The sequence below is a fragment of the Nannobrachium achirus genome (genome assembly GCF_963921795.1).
Source record: "Nannobrachium achirus genome assembly, chromosome: 3".
NCBI classification, from domain to species: domain Eukaryota; kingdom Metazoa; phylum Chordata; class Actinopteri; order Myctophiformes; family Myctophidae; genus Nannobrachium; species Nannobrachium achirus.
This window is the reverse complement of record NC_137812.1, coordinates 6,172,017-6,191,257: the sequence shown is the minus strand read 5'-3', so window position 1 is coordinate 6,191,257 and position 19,241 is coordinate 6,172,017. Positions and strand designations below refer to the sequence as shown.

The 19,241-nt window shown below is 44.4% G+C and overlaps 1 protein-coding gene across 1 annotated transcript in view; it reads left to right on the top strand.

Moving 5' to 3' along the window:
- Window positions 1-10,899: 10,899 nt before the first annotated feature.
- The window catches only part of LOC308281596 (uncharacterized protein), a gene marked incomplete at its 3' end in the record, with an annotated part of 69,409 nt that continues 61,067 nt past the window's right edge, over window positions 10,900-19,241 (top strand). The window contains exon 1 of the mRNA XM_080721822.1: window positions 10,900-11,131. The remainder of the gene's footprint in view (window positions 11,132-19,241) is intronic.

Sequence of the window (19,241 nt, the reverse complement as noted above, 5' to 3'; positions counted from 1 at the left end):
CATGGGTGTGCATTATCCGTGCACTACTGATTACATGGAAGTCTATGGAGACTCATGGCAGGATTGGAGTACGAAGGTATTGTTAAATGGCAGCAGATGAGTTAGCTCTATTTGTCGTACAACACGTCACCAAAGGAAATGCACAATAGCTGCTCTACAAGCTCACAACACATCACGATGTAAACGGTTGTGAGAACTTGTGACCTTGTGAACTTGTGACCTTGTTCTCATAATCAATGAATCGATCAGGTCAACTAACTGTTGTGTTGCACCCGTCCCCTACATGAGTTCAAGTGTGTTAGCGTGCGTGTTTTGCATTCACACACGTTTTCCTTTGACTTGAGAGCCTTGGCTCTCTCTGCCTCGCCCAGTTGACTGCATACATAAAGAGGCTCGGTAGAACATTGAACAGTGTAAAGCTTGCCTTGTAAAAGCAATGCAGTGCCTCTTTGATGTAGATGAGAAGTTAATCAGATTATTGCACAGTTGAATGAAATCCCTTTGCACTGCCAATGTGCGCGTACCGGAGCGACGGCTTTTCAGCTGGGATTTGTAATTGTTTGGTTACAGGTTATAGCCCCCCCCCCCCCCCCCCCCCCACACACACACACACACACACACTTATTGTGGAGATTTTATTGCTTCATCTCAGAGATTAGCCAACCCAAAGCAAACATTAGTGATTTATTAGTGGGTCCAACCACTTTCAACTTGGCGGCGTCCCTAGTTTTTCATTAAAGAACAACTTTGTTTTTTTTTACAACAAGGGTTCATATTTTAGATTGTCATTAGAGGAAAAAAAAAGTGAGTGTTAAAATGTGTTCATTTGCTTCCTTCTATTGTTTTATCGCGTTAACCGTACTAAAATGCGGGGCATGCGTACGCATGCGTACAATTGGCTAAATATGTATTTTCAGACACAATAAGCCAGCAGTTTCTTTATTGCTATTTACAGTAACACTTCAAGCCCCCATAAGTCACATCCAACCATGAAAGGTTGCGTTGTATCTTGGGAATGGGCTTATTCTGTGTAAAATGACATATTTAGCCACTTGTACGCATGCCCCCAACCACAGAAATAAGACTCTCTAAAACAATAGAAAGAAGTAAATGAAATAATTTTAACACTCATCTTTTATATTCTTCAATTACAATCTAAAATATGAACCCTTGTTGTAAAAAATGAAAGTTGTCCTTTAATCGTGGTATGCGAACATGTTCAAAAACGTAAATGAACAAACAAGCAAACATTAACCTTGACGGAACGTCAGGGCTCTAGTTCATATCCCCAGACAATTATGAGAACTTCAATATGTAATCAATACTTTTATTGGGATTGCTAAGATGTGTTTCACTTTTTTTAATTTAATGTTATTTCTTTGACTGGCTGTATTTTTGTCACGGTTTGACTCAAGAGATGTAGGACCCAATAGCAGAACAGACAGTGAAGAGGCAGAGCAGGTCAAATATACTGTGATTTATTCTCCAAAATCAGGAACACAGGAACATAACAGGAGAATACAGGAAACACGATACGAACATGACTGGGACTGCACACTGTAACAACATCTAAGATCTGGCAGGGACAAATGGGACTGAAGGGTTTAAATAGACACAGGGTAACTACACACAGGTGAAACAATCAACACTCGATTGGCTGGAACAGAAACAAGACACAGGTGAACTACAATAGCAATTACTAACTGGTGAGACAAGACAGGAAACGGTAACATGGCTTAAACAGGAAATACTAAGACAATCACTACACAATAATAGTAGACATCAGACAGTTCATGACAGTACCCCCCCTTTAAGGGATGGATCCCAGACATCCCAAAATTAATGTTAGAATGCCAAGCAGGGTGGGTGGAGGGGAGCCGGACGGAGGGAAACAGGGGCACACACTACAATTTGAACAAATCAGAACAAAACCATAGCACTGGCTTTGGGCAAGGCAAAACACAACCTTAATACAAGGGGCCCCAAAACTACAGACTAACTGATTGGGAGACACACAGACAAACATGCAGGCAGACACACAGTCAGACAAGCTGACAGACATACAGACAGCCAGGTTGAGAAAAGGTGAGAAAGACCAAGATACAGACAAGTGAACAGACAGATGGGTAGGCAGGCAGACAAACAGGTGACTTCACATAGAGACAAGTAGGTAGAGAAGTCAGCAGGAATACTGGAGGACCGGGGAGTAGACTGACAAACAAAAAGACTGGCAGACAGACTAGCACTCACACAGGTGGACAGACAATGAGGCAGGACGGGGGACCTGGGTGGGCTTGCAGACTGGGGAATGTGAGAGCTTGTTACCTGAGAAACAGGAGGACTGATAAATGGAGGAACAGGGGAGTTAATGACCTTGAGCACAGGAGGGTTAGGTACAGGATTCGGAACGGCTGATGAAGGCTTGGGTTGGATGGTGATCTCAGGTATGTAATCAGCTGAGATGGCAAGTTTGGTGTCTGCAGCACCACTGGGCTGCAGCTCAGTCTCTGTGGCGCAGGGCAGAGCTTCAGTGGCACTGGGCGACAGTGGGCGCTCCTGGACGTTGGGCAGCGTGGCCTCAATGGAGGCAGACTGCAGCGGCGTGGCCTCAGTGGAGGCGGGCTGCGGCGGTGTGGGCGTTGTGGCGTTGAGCTGCGGCGGTGTGGGCGTTGTGGCCTTGAGCTGCGGCGGCGTGGGCGTTGCGGCCTTGAGCTGTGGTGGCGTCGCGGCCTCTCCGGCGCTGCTTGGCGGCTGAGCCTCTCCAGCGCTGCTGGGTGGCGACGCGGCCTTGCTGGGTGGCGACGCAGCCTCTCTGACACTGCTGGGTGGCGACGCAGCCTCTCTGACACTGCTGGGTGGCGACGACACGGCATCTCCGGCACTGCTGGGTGGCGACGACACGGCATCTCCGGCACTGCTGGGTGGCGACGCGGCCTCTCTGACACTGCTGGGTGGCGACGCGGCCTCTCTGACACTGCTGGGTGGCGACGCGGCCTCTCTGACACTGCTGGGTGGCGACGCGGCCTCTCTGGCGCTGCTGGGTGGCGACGCGGCCTCTCTGGCGCTGCTGGGCGGCGTGTCATCGTCGCTGAGCGGGGGTGACTCAGTATCGCTGGGTGATGGGGTACGTCGGTGGCGTCGGGAGCGGCGGCGGCCAGTCCTCTTACGAGATTTAGACTTTGCACTGGCAGAATTGGCAACACGACCCAAGACGATGTTCTCGGCACCAGGAGGTCCACCCAGGGCGAGTCTGGTTCCTTGATATGAGTCTTTGTCCAGAACCACATCTGTATAGCTAGGAATCTTGACCTTGCTACTTAAATAGTGCAGCAGGCTCACAGACTCTGTCTTCAGCGGGGTAGACTTTGGGCAAGCAGACTGCAGGTTCATGACTCCAAGTCTGACAGCTGGAGTAGGCTGGGAAGCAGGGGTAACCGAGGTAGAGTGAACAAAGCTTTTTAGCCTCTCACGGACAATGTTCAAGTGAGGGACAAAGTGGCTCACCCATGGCCTCTCCTGGAACCATAGCTGCTGAGTAGAAATCCTCTTTTCAATCTCAGCACGCTGATTGGAAGCTGAGGCAATGAGGCAAGACACTGCATCTTCAAATTCATCCACCTTTCGTTGAAACTGTCTTTGTTCTGCTGGGTCCATCTTTTGGCCAGATCTTACTGTCACGGTTTGACTCAAGAGATGTAGGACCCAATAGCAGAACAGACAGTGAAGAGGCAGAGCAGGTCAAATATACTGTGATTTATTCTCCAAAATCAGGAACACAGGAACATAACAGGAGAATACAGGAAACACGATACGAACATGACTGGGACTGCACACTGTAACAACATCTAAGATCTGGCAGGGACAAATGGGACTGAAGGGTTTAAATAGACACAGGGTAACTACACACAGGTGAAACAATCAACACTCGATTGGCTGGAACAGAAACAAGACACAGGTGAACTACAATAGCAATTACTAACTGGTGAGACAAGACAGGAAACGGTAACATGGCTTAAACAGGAAATACTAAGACAATCACTACACAATAATAGTAGACATCAGACAGTTCATGACAATTTTAATGTTCTGTTGTATTATGCTGCATTGTATCAGAGTAACACTCTGTATCACTTTGAAAAATAAATAAGGATTTGAATTGCCAAAAAAAAAGGCAATCTACAAGCTCACAACACTTGACATTGTGTGAGCTTGTTGATATTCTTGCTATTTTTGCATGACACAATCCTACGTTAGTTTTGCCCTCAATGTTTTTGTATAATTGTACACACATGTAGTGGCGATGGACACGTCAATTTATTTAATGCACAGTTAGGGCTGTCACGATTATGACATTTTACATGACGATTAATTGTCACTCAAATAATTAACTTTAATTGTTTTTGTCATTGACAATTACATTTCTGTTTGGCTTGCAGGCTTTGAAGTTGCACATGGTAGATATGACACATAACCTAAATATACAAAGAAATTAAGGACACATTTGACAACTTTACACTTTAAAAAGAACATTGATAGTGGAAATGGCCGATCTACAAGCTCACAACACGTCGCACCGCGACGCGTTGTGAGCTTGTAGATCAGCTATTTCCACAATTCTTTAAATGTAACATTTAAAAAATTGTGGAAATAGAAATAATCAAACATTGTTTGAACATACAAACATTTTTCAACATGTAAACGATTATGACGATTATCAGGAAATAATTGTGATTATGTCAAATAATTGCGATTAGACGATTATGTAATAATTATGACAGCCCTATGCACAGTGGTCAGTCAGTGGTCCAGTTCAGCGGCTATAGGCAGTAGGCTGTAGCAGCATGTGGAGCACGTGATGTCTGCTGGCACTAGTCAAACATCCACTGTGTTTGTGTTTGTTCATGGATGGAATGGAATACATGGACTCCATGAACCTGCTTCTTCCACTCACACTTTTACAGTCATACTTTCCATAGAGGTTCTGCACATGCAGATCTTTTCATGGGTTTATTTTATATTAGGGGTGAGACGGTTAATCGCTCATTGATTTAATCGATTATTATTAGAAAATATATTTGTTATTCAACTAGTAAGACGCCTCAGGGCGACATCTGATCTCGGACCAGTTACCCATATATGGAGACCCCTGCATGATATTCAACAATGTGATGTCAGAGCATGCCCATATATGGGCATAACCAAATATGGGCATTCCCAGATATGCCCTTAACAATTTTGCTGCCATTTTAAACATAGCTGTAGTAAGCAGCTGCCAAATTGTCCTTACCTTTTAACGTGGGCACGCGCACGCATCGTGCACAATCTGTGCGCGACTCATCTAGTAGACGTGTAGACTTGGTGACAGCTTTCGAATAAAAAAACCCCCATTGAAATAGACATATCCGTTGCCACGCTGTATCCCTGCTTATCCGCCAGTGTTTACATGAAAAAACATTGAAAAAAGCCAGCTGTGCGCTATGGTAACACGTGGACACGTTCGCGCACAAAAACGCACAATATGTGCGGGGATCATAATCCAGGCGTGTAGAGACTGGATCAAAGTTTCCTAACGCAAAAATCGGATTGAAAAACGAGCTTTCCATCGCCGAGTAGCTTCCTCTTCTGTTACAATGTAAACCAATGGAGGCGGGACTATGGCCCAGGCTCAGACCGGATACGGAAAGCTAGATCCGGTCCAGACCGGAAATACGACCGGATACAGTTAGGAGGCGGGCCTAAAGAGCCAGAATCAGCGAAAATCAGCGATAATACTTTTAATCCTTTCATAATGATTAAAGCTAATTAAATTTCCGGGATCGACGGGCATGGCACCGTGGTACAGCGGGAAATCTCCGGTTTCGACGGGGATCGCAGAGTATGAGTTAATATTGATGACACCGGGACAGGGATCTCCATATATGGGCAGAAAACGGACAAGGACGTAATTAATTTGCAAGTGTGATCTGGGAATGCCCTTATATGGGCATGTTCGGACTATATATGGGCATAAAATATATGGGCATAAAAGGGACATCAAGCCAGAGCATGATGTCAGAGCGGCAAACCCATAGAACCACATTGTCAGGCGTGACAGAGATACGTCGACAATGTAGCTTGTAAAACACACACACACACACACACACACACACACACACACACACACACACACACACACACACACACACACACACACATATATAAAATCTTTTCCTTGCATTATAGGTGACAACACATTTCAAAAGTAGCTGAAATAGATCTGTAAGATTTGTCTTGTCTCTTTCTTTATCTCTTTCTCGCTGTCTCTTTCTCCGTCTCTGTTGTGGTGTCATGGTGTATGATGCTGAGTGACATTTTCAGACTGACTGGACAAGTGCATTGCTCATCCAACCATGCATCCCTGGATAGTTGGATAGCGTTGGCGACATACTCTAGAAGTGACATTTGCTGTGACAACATGTCCTTGTTGTCCCCAGTGTGCGTTTGTGTGTGTGTGGGCATTATGCAATATAGCTGATATCTTAGTCATCCAACTCGTAAATAAAGGTTTTCCGTGTTCAGTCTGTGAAACGAGTTGAGTTCTTGTGTTGTATTTTAGCAGTTTGATGATTCTATAATTGAGTACCTGAGACGAATTACAATTTAAGTCAATTTCTTTTAATATAGATATTTTTTTATTTACCAGACTGTAAACCACACACTAGTCATTTTTAATCTGTTAAATTGTCCCCTCATTTTGTTAAATTGACTGTTTTAATGTTATCTGCTCCCTTTGTCTGCTGAATATTGCTTGTACAGACTTACTGTTGTTGTTGTTGTTACTGTTGTACTGTTGTTCCACAAACGGTTGGAGATATACTGTTTTTCCATTTCCACAAGTATTATGTCTTATAATTCCTAATATTATATATGAGAAAAAAATCTAATCTACAAAATCTAATTCAACAAAATGAGGGGGGGGGGAGTGCATTAAGAATTTAACAGATTAAAAACTTATAGTTTGTGGTTTAGTCTGGTAAATCAAAAAAATATCTATACTCAAAATTTTAAAATATGGACTTAGACTGTTTTTCGTCTCAGGTACTCAATTACTGGGCCTAGAATGTATTCTTCGAAAATCAGGTTTTCCCCCTTAACTCGTACCTCGCGATCCCCGTAGAAACCGTAGAGATCCTGCTGTACCGCGCTGCCATGCCCGTAGAGCCCGTAAAGTTTAATTAGCTTTAATCATTATGAAAGGATTAAAAGTATTAGCGCAGATTTTCGCTGATTCTGGCTCTTTAGGCCCGCCCCCCTAACTGTATCCGGTCATTTCCGGTCTGGACCGGATCCAGCTTTCCGTATCCAGTCTGAGCCTGGGCCATAGTCCCGCCTCCATTGGTTTACTGTGTAACAGAAGTGGAAGCTACTCGGCGATGGAACGCTCGTTTTTCAATCGGATTTTTGCGTTTGGAAACTTTGATCCAGTCTCTACACGCCTGGATTATGATCCCCGCACATATCGTGCGTTTTGTGCGCGAACGTGTCCACGTGTTACCATAGCGCATGCCTGGCTTTTTTTTCAATGTTTTTTCATGTAAACACTGGCGGATAAGCAGGAATACAGCGTGGCAACGGATATGTCTTTTTCAATGGGGTTTTTTGTATTCGAAAGCTTGTCACCGAGTCTACACGTCTACTAGATGAGTCGCGCACAGATTGTGCACGATGCGTGCGCGTGCCCACGCTAAAAGGTAAGGACAATTTGGCAGCTGCTTACTACAGCTATGTTTAAAATGGCAGAGAAATTGTTAAACTCCAGGGGTTGACGTTCTCAGTCCTGGGTACTGATGTCTTGAGGATTCCATAGGGGCCGTTTCTGAGAACAGTGCAGATCCGGAAAATGAATACATAAATAAGGGGGAGGTGTAGCGATGGCCGCGGCGTGAATGACAAAGTCGTGAAAACCCCAGTCAAGTGATCTCCAAACCAAAAAGCAGTTTTACTCTCAAGAAATGAGTATTTGAATTGGCCAGAACAGAATTCAGAAGATACTTCTATGAAATGAAGCATGGATTGGCACTCACATTCAGTGAAGGCAGTTCAGAACTTCAGGGAAACACCCCAAATATTGGTGTGCGTTGTAAAATCATAACCTCTGAAACTCACATAGAGCAGTGTTTCTCAACCACTGTGCCCGGGGACCTTTGGTGTGCCCCTGAGAAGGGTCAAGTGTGCCCCTTGAAACTGCTTGAAAGCCAGTATTGTATTTATCATTTTAAAAATGATTTAAACTAGTGCTTGTACTGTAGATCTGCTGTTTTCACTACTGTTGTGCAACAGCCTTGTATGATGAAGCAGGGCTTTACCTTGCGAAGAAACGTACAAATGTTAAACTAGGAGATACAAGTTTTCTTCCCGACAGTGACGACATTTACACCCCCGTATTATGTTGGTGTGCCCATGGATTCTTGGGACATGAAAAGTGTGCCCATGCAGAAAAAGTTTGAGAACCACTAACATAGAGGACGCTTCACCTCACCACGACCCCCCCTCCCCTTTAAGGTTGGAACCAATCCCCCGCAGCCTGTGTGTGTGGGCTGAGTTTGACCTTGTCGTGTGCCAGGGTCAAAGGTCAAAGCTAGGTAGCTACTAGCACTGTTGATTGTAGAATAATAACAGGCTCTGTTCTCCAAGCGTCCTTGGAGAGTGACAGAATCAGTGCAGGAAACACGGGGGCATCGTATAGTCTGTGTGTGTATGTTTTATATCACTCCCTTTGTGCGCACGTGTGTGTGTGTGTATGTGTGTGTTACACTCCCTGTGTGCGCGTGCATGTAGGCCTGTCACAATTACTACATAATCGTCTAATTTGCAATTTTTTGACATAATCGCAATTATTCTGTCATATTCATTTCCATGTTGAAATATTTTCATATATTTTTAAGCATTTAAAAAAATGGTGGAAATGGCAGATCTCCAAGCTCACAACGCGTCGCATCTTGTAGATCGACTATTTCCACTATCAATGTTCTTTTTAAGTATAAAGTATGTCAAATATGTCAGTAATTTCTTTGTATATTTAGGTTATGTGCCATATCTGCCATTTGCAACTTCAAAGCCTAAAAGCCAAACAGAAATGTAATTGTCAATGACAAAAGCACATTTTAAATCATTAATCACAATTATTGGAGTGACAATTAATCGCCATGTAAAATGTCTTAATCGTGACAGCCCTGCGTGCGTGCGTGCGTGCGTGCGTGCGTGCGTGCGTGTGTGTGTGTGTGTACCATTAGCTTGTCTCATGTTAATCTGCTTTTACTTCAGCTGCACTCCCAGACACACATGACTGCTTCACTGTAATCTTTCTAGGATACAATGTTTGACTACCGTATTACTGTAATGGTCTTACTAGGACAGGGGTCTTCAACGTTTCAGGCCAAGGACCCCTTAGTTGAGAGAGAGATGAAGCAGGGACCCCCACAACATGTTCATAGATTCCATATAGTTTCATTTTTTGACGGCAAGATCATCAGTGTATTTTGGATTCATGTTAATGTGGGTTTTCCGATATTTTACCACTTGAACTGTCAAAACGTAATAAACTTGACCTTTTACTCTGTACTTAGTCTGCTCTTGTTCCCCTCTACATCAAAGCTCTTTGCCGAAAATAGCCGATCTACAAGCTCACAACGCCTCGCAGCGCGAGGCGTTGTGAGCTTGTAGATCGGCTATTTTTGGCTGAAGTTCTCAGAATATGGACGCTAGGGTTAAACTCCCTGTAGTAACTCTGAGGACCCCCTATGGGTCCCGGACCCCCTGTTGAAGACCCCTGGCCTGCACTAGGATACAGTGGTTGACTATTACTGGCTTTCTTTTCCAAGTCATCCTCTTTGTTTTCTTTCTTTGTTCTCCCTTTTTCCGTCACGTTTCATCTTTCATTCTGTCCTCCTTTTCTCTTTTTCTTTCCCCACAACCCAGCCAGTCTCCATCTGTTTCTCTTCCATGACTTGTATTACCTCTCTCTCTCTCTCTCTCTCTCTCTCTCTCTCTCTCTCTCTCTCTCTCTCTCTCTCTCTCTCTCTCTCTCTCTCTCTCTCTCGTCCAAAATCTCCTAACCCCCTCGCTCAAGTTCTGCAACCAATAACAAGGGGGGCCTCGGGGCTGCTTAGCAACGTCCAATCCCGGGTCTCGTCTGGCCCTCCCCTACCTCAATTTCTGGGTCTATAGAGTCTGTGTGTGTGTGTGTGTGTGTGTGTGGGGGGGGGGGGGGGGGGGGTCCGGAGTCCAAACTAGAGTAAGGTTACCTGACGTGTGCACACAGCCACACACACATACACACACACACGCCAGCTCTCTGTAAACACAGCTGAACTTTCCCCTCTCGCACTAGACCTTGAGATATGTATGTATACTGTGTGTGTGTGTGTGTGTGTGTGTGTGTGTGTGTGTGTGTGTGTGTGTGTGTGTGTGTGTGTGTGTGTGTGTGTGTGTGTGTGTGTGTGTGTGTGTGTGTGTGTGTGTGTGTGTGTGTGTGTGTGTGTGAACTGTGGAATGTGCCCCCCCCCCCCCCAGTACCATACTCCTCCTGGCCAGAAGCGCGCACACACACACACACACACACACACACACACACACACACACACACACACAGGTTCTCCCTACTGCAGTATTGGCTTGGTTAAATGGCTCGCTCATGTTTCAGAACCGAAAGGGAGGTGCAGTTTTCTCTCTCTGTCCCTCCCCTCCCTCTTCTCTCTCTCTCTCTCTCTCTCTCTCTCTCTCCCCCCCCCCTCACTCACTCTCCCTCCCTCCCTCTCTCTCTCTCTCTACCATCGTCACAGACTGCGTAGTCTGCTAGTCTCTCTCTCTCTCTGCACAGCACAGTGATGGGATAAAGGTACGACACACATGAAGGTCTCCGCGGCCTGAGCAGCACGTGTGTGTGTGTGTGTGTGTGTGTGCGTGTGTGTGTGTATGCTTAGATCGAGTGTCTGTTAGCGTGCGTGGGTAGCGGTATACGGAGACGGCAGTCAGCCAGTGCATGCCAGTCCAGAGAGGGGAAGGAGATGCGTGTGGGTGTCTTATGGGAAGAGGGAGAGTCATTGTTATTCAGCTGGATACGCTTGCTCAGAAAGAGGGATTATACAGTCTGGTAAGTTGTGGCTGTAGCTCTGCATGGGGTGAAGGGGTGCACAGGAAAATATTTAACTTGCTTTAACCTGAGTTAGTAAAGTTAAGTTACTTCTGCGTTTGTGTGTTTGTACTGTGTACAACACGTGTGTGTGTGTGTGTGCCTGGGCCAGGGACGTGCAGAGAATTTTAGAGAGGCAGGGGCTGACATTTCTAAAAGGGCCTTTTGGTGGAAATATCGAAAAGAGCCGACCTCCAAGCTCACAACGCGTCGCGCTGCGGTGCGTTGTGAGCTTGGAGGTCGGCTATTTTCGATGCTTGATTTCTACACAGAGAGGGCAATTCTTTCAGCGTAAGATGCTGCATTCAAGTTCAGGAGAGTTTGGACAAGTCAATTCTCTTGAATGCTGCCTTCAGGTATGGCATGGAAAGATGGCATTTGCGTTTCTTTCACCATAGTAAAAACTGCATTCATGGTCTGGAGAGGGCACCTTTTTACAGATGGATAAAAGGGCAGGGGCTCAAGCCCCCTTTGATGTCTAATATGTGCGCACGTGCCTGGCCAGGGCAGCACAGGTTTCATGCCTAATACCGTATCAACCTCTGCATGCACTTTGAGATCTTTGATGGTGACCGGTTCTTAGAAAAACCAAATTGATCATTAAACTCCTTAAATGTTTTTTCCCCCTCTAAACATGGTCATATAATAGATTGTTTCCAGCTGCTCGGCCCAAAATGGTAGAGTGGGACTACGTTACTTTTGTGCCAAAATACTGGCATAATTGGGGATTATTTGTCAGTGAAATTGAAAGCGTTGACTAATGATAATCTGGGGGGGATTAATTGAAGACAACCACGAGTCCCAATTGCTGCCCTGAGCGGGATATTTAATCCAGTAACTTTCGAAAGTATCCCAAACTACAGTATACTGTGTCCATAGTACACACTGTCCATTCGTGCAGCTTTTTTGAGTCTGTGTTGTGTCCTCGTACGTCAGTAATATGTGCAAATAGATTCAGAGGACACATTCCTTCACCCGGTCGGGTCAGTGGCACTGCATGTACCCCCAACTGAGAGGATTAAACACCGCAAAAAAGAATCTTGAGGGTTGATTTAGCTCTGAAACGGGACCCGTAAAGGTCCTCTTTAAAGGACAACTTTGTTTTTTACAACAAGGGTTCATATTTTAGATAGTCATTAGAGAAAAGAAGAGTGTTAAATTGTTTTCATTTACTTCTTTCTATTGTTTTAGTGAATTTAACAATTTAGTTTTGCATGCATGGTTGGGGGAATGCATACAAGTGGCTAAATAGACATAATAAGCTCTTTCCCAAGATGCACTGCAATCTTTCATGGGCAGATGTGACTTATGGGGGCTGGTGTGAATAGTAATAAAGAAATTGACGGCTTATTGTGTCTAAGACACATTCTATAGACCTATTTAGCCACCTGTACGCATGCCCCCACCCACTGAAATCAAAATACTAAAATCGCTAAAACAATAAAAAGCAGTAAATGAAAACATTTTGACACACATTTTCTTTTCTCTAATGACTATCTAAAATATCAACCCTTGTTATAAAAAAAACAAGTTGTCCTTTAATTGCACACTCTTTGAGTGCAACAGACAAACTTTGCAGTAAAGAAACAAAAACGTTAGTTTTGTAGCGTATGAACTGTACAGTGCTTTTCTGCACAAGGTGGTTGATCATTTCCAGATGTATGCTGGAGATGATTGCCACTAAAGTCCCTTTACAGTGGTCTCCACACACACACACACACACACACACACACACACACACACACACACACACACACACACACACACACACACACACACACACACACACACACACACACACAGAGAGCTAAAGCTGCCTCTTTGTTGTGGTTGTCACTGTTTTACCATTGTGTCACGTACACTGTAAAATCTGGAGTTATTTTTTACTCCGGGAGTGAACAAATGTTACCAAATGGACAGTGGTGGAAAAAGTACTAAAATGTTTCACTTGAGTAAAAGTGCCAATACTGTGATGTAGAAAGTACTCTGTTACAAGTAAAAGTCCGGAATTCAAAATGTACTTGGGTAAAAGTATGAAAGTATCGGCATCAAAATGTACTTAAAGTACAAAAGTAAAAGTACGAAATGTTTGAAAATGGCAGATCTACAAGCTCACAAGTTCACAACATCATCTGCTATTTTCAAATAGCCAAGGTATAGGGCTAAAGTCGTTAGTGAATGTTTTATAATATTCAAATTTATATCTGCAAATTTGTATCAGCAAAGTAAGTAGTAAAGTTTTCAAATAAATGTAGTGGAGTAAAAGTACAATATTTAAATCCCAGATGTAGTGGAGTAAAAGTAAAAGTATTGGAAACTAGACATAGTAAGTAAAGTACAAATACAAGAAGTACAATACAAGAAGTACAGTACTTAAGTAAATGTAGGGTCCATTTGGTTACAATTGTACACTTCCGAACGTTAAAAAAAAAAGGATAATGGCCTTTTCCTCTCCCTCATTTTTCATTGTTCAATTCCGTGTTTATTTATATCAACTTCCAAATAACACTCTGTAGACAACGCCGCGGCATCAAAACACCAGCTTTAGCTGTCACCATAACTGATGATGATTTGTGACTGGAGCCATGCAGTTCCATACACATGAAAGCATCTGTGTTGAAGTTGTACAGTAAACACTAGAAGCCCACCCTGGGTCCTGACGGCAAACACCGGATCTCGTATACCAGGGGTCTTCAACAGGGGGTCCGGGACCCCTAGGGAGTCCTCAGAGTTTCCTCCAAATCTTTGTGTGATAGAAACCTTTTTCTCCTTTTTTTATATTAACCACTTGAATCCTAGCGTCCGTCCATATTCCGAGAACTTTAGCCAAAAATAGCCGATCTACAAGAGGCGTTGTGAGCTTGTAGATCGGCTATTTTTGGCAAAGACGTTTGGTGTCGAGGGGAAAAAGAGCAGACTTAAGTACAGAGTGAAAGGTCAAGTTATGTATCGACGGTTTAAGCGGTTAAATATCTGAAAACACAAACTGACATGAATCCAAAATACACTGATGATTGTGCTGTCAAACGATGAAACTATATGGAATCTATGATAAGGTTGTGGGGGTCCCTGCTTCATCTCTCTCTCAACTAAGGGGTCCTTGGCCTGAAAATGTTGAAGACCTCAGTCGTATAGCTATTGGTGCTGGAGTGGTGCCTTTTTCTTAAAAAGGCCTCTGGATTCATTTCATACCATAAAATGATGACCTAACCACAAAGTGATGATCTGCAGTGGTCCCATGCATTCCTGACGGGTGGGGAGGGAGGGAGGGGGTGGGGGGGTCTAGCCTGCATAAACAGGATCACGTAGCGGCGTAGAGCGCAGCACCGCAATCACACGGAGAAGCAGGCACGACGTGCACACACAGACATCAAAGAGGGCTTGAGCCCCTGCCCTTTTAGCCGTCTGTAAAAAAAAAAGAGCCCTCTAAAGAACATGAATGCAGTTTTTACTATGGTGAAAGAAATGCAAATGCCCTCTCTTTCCATGCCATACCTGAAGGCAGCATTCAAGAGAATTGCCTCGTCCAAATTCTCCTTAACTTGAATGCAGCATCTTATAGTTTAAATCAGGGGTCTTCAACGTTTTCAGGCCAAGGACCCCTTAGTTGAGAGAGAGATGAAGCAGGGACCCCACAACCTTTTCATAGATTCCATAGTTTCATCGTTTGACCGCACAATCATCAGTGTATTTTGGATTCATGTCAATTTGTGTTTTCAGATATTTAACATGCACTTGAACCGTCAAAACGTGATAAACTTGACCTTTCACTCTGTACTTAGTGTGCTCTTTTTTCCCCTCTACACCAAAGCTCTTTGCCAAAAATAGCCGATTTACAAGCTCACAACGCCTCGCAGCGCGAGGCGTTGTGAGCTTGTTGATCTGCTATTCTTGGCTAAAGTTCTCAGAATATGGGCACTAGGGTTCAAGCGGTTAATATAAAAAAGTAGAAAAAAAAGGTTTCTATCACACAAAGATTTGGAGGACCCCCTGTAGTAACTCTGAAGACCCCCTAGGGGTTCCGGACCCCCTGTTGAAGACCTGGTTTAAATCAAGAAATGTGTAGAAACCAAGCATCGAAAATAGGCGACCTCCAAGCTCACAACGCATCGCTCTGTGAGATGGAGGTTTTCTATTTTCGATGTTTTCACAAAAAGGCCCTTTTTTAGAATTTTCAGCCCCTGCCTCTCTAAAATTCTCTGCACGTCCCTGCACAGAAGTACTGTAGCTACACAACAGCCCTTATATGAGCAATTTTTGGGAGCTTTGACAGCTTAAGAATCTCCAGTGTGCCATTTGTTTTGATAGCAGGCTGTAGAAACGTCGCTCGCTGAACTACTGGCACGGGTTGGGAGAACGAACGGGGAAGTCATTGATCTCGCGGGGAGGAATGCATTACAGGACCAGCGAGCTCATTGATCACTTGCGATCGAAAGCGATTTGTCCACAGTGTATCGCCGCTAGCGGACGGATCATTTGGGGACACACATGCGGGGAGGAGGTTTCCCATGTCATGCGTACATCTCAGTGCCTGCACGTGCGCCTATTAATCATGTCAGCAGCAGCGCGTGCGTCCTCCCCATGTACTTCTACCACGCTCCACCGATGATTCAGTTATTTCATTTCACTCGCTTCATTGCCCTATCAGCGGTAACAATGCACTGCATCATGGTGGAAATACTAATAAAATACTCAAACCGATTTTAAAACCCATTCAGAACGGGTACACATTATTGTGTATCATTATTTAATGCTGTAACTATTGAAAAATAGCAGATATACAAGCTCGGTGCCGCGCTGCGAGCTTGTAGATCTGCTATTTTTGAAAAATCGTGAAAATTTGAATTTTGACCCGATTCTATAAGTGTCTTTTGATCCTTCTAAGGTTTTTTGAAAAACCTATGTTTCTACTGTATGTCAGCAATCTGGCTAGCCATCGTCAAAGAAAAGGTCCTCTCAGTTAGTCTGTTCTTGAGAGACTACTATGTCAGTGGTTCTCAAACCTTTTCATGTCAAGGGCCCCAAAAATGATATGTATTTGGCCACGGACTCCCATCTCAAAATATTTAGTTCCAGGGACCACCTAGAAGCAAAATATTAGTTACAAACGTTCGCTTTGAAAATACATATATTCAAAGATTTGCACACATTTTCACGACTTTTTCAAAAATAGCAGATCTACAAGCTCGCAGCGCGGCACTCGGTGCCGCGCTGTGAGCTTGTATATCTGCTATTTTTCACTGGTTAAAGCATTCAATAATTCTAGGCCTAAATGGGTTAAGGATAATGTCCCGCTTAGCCAGATATCCTGTTTCTCCATAGGAATGGAAGGAAAAGTATTTATTGATGCTTGTGTTGGTCGTGTGATGATAAAGTGTCGATTCATTGAAGTAAACGTTCCGGTGGGGGCTGCTATAGGATGTTACACAGGGACGTGCAGAGAATTTTAGAGGGGCAGGGGCTGACATTTCTAAACAGGGCCTTTTGGTGAAAATATTAAAAATAGCAGACCTCCAAGCTCACAACGCGTCGTGCTGCGACGTGACGCGTTGTGAGTTGGAGGTCGGCTATTTTTGGTGCTTGATACCACACATTAAGCTTAAGAAAGGCAATACTGGAGATGTGGCGTAACGGCATGGATTTCTACACAGTGAGGGCAATTCTTTCAACATAAGATGATGCATTCAAGTTCAGGAGAGTTTGTACAAGGCAATTCTCTTGAATGCTGCCTTCAGGTATGGCATGGAAAGAGGGGCATTTGCATTTCTTTCACCATAGTGAGAAAATAAAAACTGCATTCATGGTCTGGAGAGGGCACTTATTACCGACAGGTAAATGGGCAGGGAATCAGGGACTACCCATAAGTACCTCATTTGTCCTACATCTCATTAGTCCGAATTTAGTTAGGGTTACGTTTTAGGGTTAGGTTTAGGCATAGTTTTACTGAGGTTTGGGTTAGGTTTAGGCATAGTTTTACTGAGGTTAGGGACAGGTTTAGGTTCAGGCATAGTATTTTTCACCAGGTTTGGTTGATTGAAGACTTTATTAGGAGTTTGCGTAGGAAAAGGTACAGTTTCATGACGGTACAGTTCACTGGTACAAGGTCTACTAAAAGGAGATCCTAGAAAAGACTAAGCTTATTTCCACAGGAAACCATTTAAGTATCTCATATAACATTGAATGACAGACGAATAGAACACAGTACTATGCAGTAAGAAAAAAAGAAAGAATAAACAAAACAACAGTAAGTCTATACAAACAGTAAGTATATACAAAGAAGGAAGGGTCAGGGAAGGGTAGGGCTGGGCTAGGTTTGTTTTGACCAGTTTTACCAGTTGCAAACGGCTGCAGTTGTTTTTCAGGGCGATTTTAAAGGATGCTAGGGATCCACACTCCTTTATGGCCTTCGGTAAGGCGTTCCACATTTTGGTGGTATAGCAGAAGAACGAGTTTGACCCTTTGTTGGATTTGACTCTGGGTTGAACGTAATCTGTGGCGCTGCCTCTGGTGTTGTAATTATGGACAATGAGATTTTGGACCAATGCCATGGCACCAGGGGCTCAAGCCCCCTTTCCTGTATGTGTGCACGTGCCTGTATGTTACGTAACAGGCTGCATATCTGCAGTACAGTACAGTGTATAACCTCTGGACCAGACCTGATACCACTGGAAGCCCGCCAGCTACCAGGGTATACCCTTCTCTCCCTCTCTCTTCTTTCTCTCTCTTTCTCTCTCTCTCTCTCTCTCTCTCTCTCTCTCTCTCTCTCTGTTCTCTCTCGCTCTCCTCTCTCTGTATCATTTATCATTCTCCTCCGATCGTATTCGTAACCACTTCTTTCTGTCGCTTTGTTGCTCCCTTCTCACTCTCTCTCTCTCACTCTCTGCATTTTTGTTCTTCTATCACCCCGGCATTGTAGTTATAGGCTACAGTAGTATGTTGGGATTGCTGTTTTAGTAAGGCTAAGGCATCCATGAACACACACACACACACACACACACACACACACACACACACACACACACACACACACACACACACGCACAGTCACGCAGTCTGAGTCACACACAGAGTCACACACAGAGTCACACTCACACACAGAGACTATTTTAAATGACACTGCAGCTTCGTGATCATGCATGCATAACCCTCATTACAAACATCGCCTGCCTCGAAAAACACCATAGTTGCTGCTGGCACACACATGCGCACACATGCACACATGCACACATGCACACACACACACACACACACACGCACACATGCACACACACACACACACACACACACACACGCACGCACGCACGCGCGCACGCGCGCGCGCGCGCGCGCACACACACACACACACACAACCTAACACACACACACGCCTCAACACTCACACATGCACTCTGTGTGTGTGTGTGTGTGTGTGTGTGTGTGTGTGTGTGTGTGTGTGTGAGAACAGACTTCATGCCTGGCAGGACACCACATGAGGATTCATACACAGCAACACCTTTTATTCACACCATGCAGTGAGTCATCGATGGCTTTGGAGGCTTTTCACGTCTTCACAACCTATTTTAGAGTGAAATGTCTGTCATTAGAAATTGACAGATTGCATTAAAAAAAATCACACCCGTGCTAAGTGAGCGGTGCTCACTTCGCCCTTCACATCAAAAAGTATCTGATACCCTGTGACGTCAAGTCATGTTGTTATAACTTACCCCATGGGAAAACCCTTGGACAGCTTACGTGAAAACTTAACGTCATTCAATGGGAAAACCCTTGGAAAAACACATGGTGAAAAACACAAGGCCACGTATTGGAGAAGTTGGCACTGCTCAATAATCTGTCAAAACAACAAAAGTGAAAACGCAAATGAGGGGTGGAGGTTGTGGTTTGGCAGCCAAGGAGTGTGTGTGCAAAGTTTGGCATGGATAGGGGCAACGGTGGCGGAGATATGAGTAGGGGAAAAGTGTGATGGACAGACAGACAGACTGACTGCCGCTGGAGGTTTTGATAGTAACTACCGAAAGACATGATTAACTAAATGTAATCAGTGTCCCTTACTGAGTGACTGAACCAGGTGTGC